We start from the raw sequence: 7697 nt of genomic DNA on the forward strand, positions 1-7697 counted from the left end.
CATGGAACTCTAGTTGATCGTTGACGTCGTGGTAAAGTGATGTGGACAGGTTGTGTTTTGCCATCCTAAAAATGTTGGACTTACCACCGGTCACCTCCTTCTCGTGATATTTGTTGGCTGTAGCAATGCCTTGGTCCCAGTCAGTTTTCATGATCTCGGTTTGCAGGCCTTTTTATGGTCTGCGCTCTTGATGTGTATTTGGATGTTGTCTTTTAAAATCGTCTGACATCCAATTGTGAATGAGCTAACTATCTTGGCTGTTTTGCTGTCTTGGCAGTACATAGCGTTGTTTTCTTTTGTTTCCTATTCTGACATCGGACTCGGGCTTCTCTTAAACTAAGTTTTACTGTGCGTACTGTTGTACGTTTGTTTTTTCTACATTGGCTAGAGGTATAGGGGGAGGGTTGAGATCTCAAAAAACATGTTTAACCCCGCCGCATTTTTGCGCCTGTCCCAAGTCAGGAGCCTCTGGCCTTTGTTAGTCTTGTATCATTTTTAATTTTAGTTTCTTGTGTATAATTTGGAGTTTAGTATGACGTCCATTATCACTGAACTAGTATACATATTTGTTTAGGGGCCAGCTGAAGGACGCCTCCGGGTGCGGGAGTTTCTCGCTGCATTGAAGACCCATTGGTGGCCTTCGGCTGTTGTCTGCTCTATGGTCGGGTTGTTGTCTCTTTGACACATTCCCAATTTCCATTCTCAATTTTATTGGTATCTGCGTCAAAGTAAAAGCATGGAAAGATCTTTGACCAGTGTGGTTTGAATTTTGAATTCTGAAAACGATCTGACCTAGATTTCAGATTCTTGTTACTGGTTAGAACTTTTGCCGGAACCTTTGACCCCGGGTCATGTGATGCGGTGAAGAAATTTGTTATCATGGCGAATCGTAACGTGACAAACGTGAATAATTGTGGTGTCCATAGTGTTTGTCTATTTATTACAACCAATGGCATTTGGAGAAAATTGAGCTGTTTGTCTAATAATGAGCAGTCAACTGATGATAGCATCCAAGCGGAATGTTTCCCGTTGATTGAATGATTACTTCAATGGATTATTTTTGAGAGCTGTTAATGACCCAATTATCGGATTCACGGATTATCTGTAACAACAGTTTCTGACACCTGTTGAAACCATTAATTAGCTTGGGGTCATAAACTTGTCAGAAACGTGTATCTAGGTAAAATAATAGCAAAATTTTGTACGAAATTTTTATACTTTACACATTTTAGTGACGAAATTGAATTGAAAAACTTTCGTCAATTTGAAAATCGTTTCATATTTGGCGAAAATGACGAGCGCTTGCAAAATCAAATTGTCAACTTTCCACTTCTCGACAGTCTTAGATCTTTGACACTAGTAAATTGACACTAGTAAAGTAAAAGAGGTATTTTTGAACGATTGTGTACTGTATCCGATTGTCCCAATGTGTGTGAGTTTGGATTTGCATGGCAAAAGATGCACGCTTATCACAATGCACCTACCCTACTGACGCATCTCATTTTTATAACAAGAACAAATTAATAGTAGGTACATGTTCTGCAAATTTGGCCGACCTGATTAAGGGACAGGAATTAACGCTGCCTATGGAAAAATAAGGATATTGGATTGGGCCAGAAAATTTTCCTTGCAATAGGCTACCTACGGACCCCTTAAGGAATTATAGCAAGGGTTCCTTACCGTGCAGAAATTGTGCGACTATCTAAACGAAAAAAGAAAAGAACATCCCCATTCAGACCAAATGTGGCTGTGTAATAATACATACAGAAGGGCCAAACAAACGCCCCTCTTTTGGGTTTAACAGTCGGATTGGAAAATACAATGTGATTTTATTTCATTAACCAAAGTTAACATACTCTTTGGGTCCTTTGATTTTGAATTATTATTATGATATAAACGTTATTTATAAATCATATGACATAGTTTATAATAATTATGCAGGACATACATATTCACATGTCTAGATAGACGGTATGCACGTATAACTGCTTTAACCCTACCACAATGTGTTCCTCTACCATATCAAGCTATCTTGTTCATAGTTGAAGTTGCTTTTTAAAATCTTTGTGTACGTCTTTATAGGGGTATAGGGTGTTAGTAAGTTAGTTAAATTAAAATGCATTCTTTATAGCAGCTTTAAACGACCGGCTTGTTGTCATCATAGGAACATGCATCTTCTTATTTTTATATTCATATATTCTCACATTTAAGAGTTTTCAAAAGAAAACACATCTAAGTGCTTTTTTGTGATGACATTACTGTTAGGGTTTGTACCTATTGTTGAAGGCTATGTATGGCATATAGTTGTTTAAAACTTAGGTGGATGGTTGTCGTATTGGAAATTCTACCACATCTCCTTATTTTATTCAAATAAATTATGTGAACAAGCTAAAAGTTGTTTCTCGTGACTTTTACTTAAAATTCACAATTTTTAACATTTTGGACTAACATTCATTGTTTTTAATAAATAATTTTTATTCTTGTTTGCATTTCCTATCCATAATTTTTAATCAACATGTTTTGATGAGTTAATTTGAAATTCTTAGTTTGGACATCGACATGTTTTAATCTGTTACTAATTTAGTGACAATTTAACTTATTCATAACTGTATGTTTAAGAAATAATTCATGGGGCTTGAATTTATCGTGATTTTACCACGGGTTGGCTGTTTACGCTAAATATTTTCTACGAGCGACGAGGAAGGAGGATTTTGAAAATTAATAACCCGGCCTTGTAAAAGCTGCAAATAAATAAACTAACATAAAACAGGGTGAAAATAAATATTCTGCAACACAAAATGCAGGAAACAGTTGTGAGTGAAGAAATATGAATTCGTAGCAACAGATGACAATGTAGAGTGTATCATCAACACTGGATATAGGTACCCACGAAGCATTGAAAAGCAAAAAGTATCTATTCCCTGTTCAATAAAAAATTATTCGATCTACAATTTATCCGCTGTATTTTCATGAATTTCTCTGTGAAAACAATTATAGTTCATTTCAAAATACATTATTTTCAAGCTTAAATATGATAAAGCTGTGTTCTACGACAACTGGCGATTTGATGGGAGAGAAAGTCAATTAAGGATCATAATCACATCTAAATAATAGCTACATTGTTAGGAATAAGTATCACAAAACTTAACTTGTCAAAAAAACGTAAAATATAATAAAAACAAGAAGAATTTAATCTTTCCTGAATTTACATTTGTGTTTTCCACCGCTTCGGGGGAACCTCTATCCGGTAGTGATTCTACACTGTGACGTAGCACATGATTTCACACCAGAATTCCAGATTGATATCATTTGCAACAGACAAAACTTTTCTGAAAAGAAAAAAAATTATATGAAAAATATTTTAAAATGAAAGTGTCTTAGTTATCAAAGCCCATGTTAACATTTTAAAGTCCCTTTAAAAATTTATTTCTCAAACAATCTTTATGTTACACAAGCAAAATTTGCTCACGTGATTTTCCATGAATCTCACGTAAAGTACACGTAGATATTTTATGTGAAATTCACCTTAAAAGAGCTTATACGTGAAATTCACCTTAAAAGAGCTTATACGTGAAACTCACGTAAAAATTTTCATGTTAATTTCACGTGAACTTTACAAAAAAAAAAATGATATTTTACATGATTGTAATTAAATTTGAAAAATTTAGATGTTATTTGGATATCTTTATTTTGAAAATTCACGTGAATTTCACATGAAAATAATTCCTATGATTTTCACGTGAGTTTCATTTGAGAGTCATGTGACCTCACGTGAAATCTGTCCATGTGACTTTCACTTATCAGCTCGTTTGATGCTCTATTGATAACTCTTCACTGATGATCGAGGCCGAAATATTTAAAAATCCACATCACAATGAATTTTGATTGGATATCGACTTTTTTCAAAACATTGCAAATGTTTTCAAGACCAACTTTTCAATTGTAAGAGAGAAGTAAAACTTTAGTAACAATTACGTAAGCTATCTAAACAAATGTATCTGTTAAACTTGCAGGTAATAATGTTCTGACCAGGAATATGTGCAGGATATCTCTGTTGCATATGACCATGGATATGTGCAGGACTTCTCTGTTGCAGATGCCCACGGATATATGCAGGACATCTCTGTTGCAGATGCCCACTGATATGTGCAGGACTTCTCTGTTACAGATGACACGGATATGTACAGGACATCTCTGTAACATATGACCACGGATATGTGCAGGACATCTCTGTTACAAATGCCCATGGATATTTGCAGGACTTCTCTGTTGCAGATGCCCACGGATATGTGCAGGACGTCTCTGCTACAGATGCCCACGGATATGTGCAGGACAGCTCTGTTTCAGATGACCACGGATATATGCAGGACATCTCTGTTACAGATGACCACGGATATGTGCGGGACATCTCTGTTACATATGACCACGGATATATGCAGGACATCTCTGTTACATATGACCACAGATATGTGCAGGACGTCTCTGTTACAGATGCCCACGGATATGTGCAGGACAGCTCTGTTTCAGATGACCACGGATATATGCAGGACAACTCTGTTACAGATGACCACGGATATGTGCAGGACATCTCTGTTTCATATGACCAAGGATAAGTGCAGGACTTCTCTGTAACAGATGCTCACGGATATGTTCAGGGCAGCTCTGTTTCATATGACCATGGATATATGCAGGACATCTCTGTTACAGATGACCACGGATATGTGCGGCACATCTCTGTTACATATGAATACGGATATATGCAGGACATCTCTGTTACATATGACCACGAATATGTGCGGGACATCTCTGTTACAGATGCCCACGGATATGTGCAGGACATCTCTGTTACGGATGACCACGAATATGTGCAGGACATCTCTCTTACATATGACTACGGATATGTGCGGGACATCTCTGTTACAGATGACCACGGATATGTGCATGACATCTGTGTTGCAGATGCCCACGAATATGTGCAGGACATCTCTGTTACATATGTTACGAATTTACAGTTTAAGAATATTATAATATTTCTAGTTATGTATTTTACGATTTCTCTATGAATTTTTCTGTTTGATGTTTTTATCGTTGAAAACAGTAGCGAAAATCATCAATTTATCATTGGTTGCTATAAGACGCTTTACCTGTACAGTTGTTGCTAGGGTGCTCTCTTCGAGGTCCGCGTTCGAAGTATAAATAGTGGGTAGCTATTCAGTTCAAGTTGGCATTCATTCATACAATACCACAGTCACGTCTCAGTCATTACAACTGAACGGACGTGCTGGGTCAGCTCTCCTTTACCCGCTATCTTCGATGAGGGTTTACAGTTAGATGGATCAACGACTTACTACTTTCGATGACAGAAACCAATCCAACGCTGTACAGACTACGTTAGGCTATAATCCGAGTAGGGCAAATTCCCGCGTCAACATACACTCCAAAACCCATTATGGATGGGGGAGTGGTATGCCGAGTGACGTCCGAGGGCTGTATCCTAGGTGTTAGATGATGGACCACCATTTCACTGTCTCACGACTTTGGTCCTGATAATGCTTCCTGTCATCGTTAATACTACGTCCGAGACTCATCTACCAGTACTCCATCATCGAGGTTAGCGGGCTGCCAAGCTGACCAACCTGGCCCTGAAAGCAGCCGTTGTGAAGACATAACATCAAAATAGTCAACAAAAGAAAAATCAAAACAACTAACAAAACCAAGATGGCGGCCTACCAAAATGGCGTCCACCACCTGTTCCTGACCGATGGCACAAAATTATTTAAACGCTCACCAAACGCCTTCGGGCACCGAGCCGACCGTGCAAGGGCTGTATAGCCAGTCAAGGTCGTTAAAAACTTCCATTTGTTGTTCAAGTTGTCATTTGTACCGAAGACAGCAGACAGTGGACATCGGAAAGGTTGGAAAGGAAGTAGTTTACAGCAGGCAGAATGTTTAGTTTAAGTGAAGTGAAGTGCTTGGAACCTGCGGACAGAATATAGAAAGGCTGAGACTGTTGGTTCGGTACAGATTGTCCAAACAGGTCTGGCGCTAGGGTTTTGCGTCTCACATCTCTCACTATTGCAGTGAGTGTTTGCTGACATACCATGCCAGACAGGCGAAGCAATGAATGTGGTTTTTAATTTGATAGATGCTTTTGTTCTTTTTTGTAAATAATTGTTTGTTTTGATATTGTAACACAGTGATGACTGCTGTACCCATATTTTGACTATTTTATTTATAATGTCTGTTTTGTTCACGCATCGTTGTAAATATAACGGAATTTGATAAGACTGTCGTACAAGTGAGAGGTTTAGTGCTATAAAACCAGGTTCAATCCACCATTTTCTACATTTGAAAGTGCCTGTACCAAGTCAGGAATATGACAGTTGTTGTCCATTCGTTTGATGTGTTTTGTCATTTGATTTTGCCATGTGATTAGGGACTTTCCGATTGAATTTTCCTCGGAGTTCAGTATTTTTGTGATTTTACTTTTTAGTGCTACCCTGTTGTTCCGACAGTTTTATTCATATATTTAAATAAAGTTTCATACGCCGAAAGTTTACACCAGTTGAAATAGTTATCATACATTCGTTTTAATAGGTTTCAGCCCGGTTCCATACATTTAGGTTTCAGCCCAGTTTCATACATTTAGGTTTCAGCCAGTTTCATACATTTAGGTGTCAGCCAGTTTCATACATTTAGGTTTCAGCCTAGTTTCGAACATTTGGTTTAAAACTGATATCAGACTGAAAGGGTTTTGTTAAACTGTTTCAATTTGCCAGGTTCGGGTTAAGTTAATAGGTGTTGAACTTCGTTTTATGTAGTATTAGTTTTATTATTAAGTAGTATAGCGTAAACTGTTTGACTTTAAAAATTTTGCATTTGCTCTTCAAGTCCTAGGAAACTGGTACGAACCCGACTCGGGATAAAAATATTAAAACGCCCTCGCCCGGTTACACGTTACACATATGACCACGGATATGTGCAGGAAATCTTTGTTACAAATGACCATGGATATGTGCAGGACTTCTCTGTTGCATATGACCACTGATATTTGCAGGACATCTCTGTTGCATATGAACACGGATATTTGCAGGACTTCTCTTTTACATATAATGTCTGACCACGGATATGTGCAGGACATCTCTGTTACAGATGACCACGGATAAGTGCAGGACATCTCTGCTGCATATGACCAAGGATATTTGCAGGACATCTCTGTTGCATATGACCACGGATATGTGCAGGACTTCTCTGTTACATATCGCCACGGATATGTGCAGGACAGCTCTGTTGCAGATGCCCACGGATATATGTAGGACATATCGGTTGCAGATGCCCACGAATATGTGCAGGACATGTCTGTTGCATATGACCAGGGATATGTGCAGGATTTTCTCTGTTGCAGATGCCCACGAATATGTGCAGGACATCTCTGTTGCAGATGCCTACGAATATGTGCAGGATATCTCTGTTGCAGATGCCCACGAATATGTGCAGGACATCTCTTTTGCATATGAACACGGATATGTGCAGGACTTCTCAGTTGCAGATGCCCACGGATATGTGCAGGACGTCTCTATTACAGATGTCCACGGATATGTGCAGGACGTTTCTGTTACAGATGACCAAGGATATGTGCAGGACGTCTTTGTTACAGATGAACACGGATATGTGCAGGACTTCTCTGTTGCATATGA

Source organism: Mytilus californianus, unplaced genomic scaffold (assembly GCF_021869535.1).
Source record: "Mytilus californianus isolate M0D057914Y unplaced genomic scaffold, xbMytCali1.0.p SCAF_8, whole genome shotgun sequence".
NCBI lineage: Eukaryota > Metazoa > Mollusca > Bivalvia > Mytilida > Mytilidae > Mytilus > Mytilus californianus.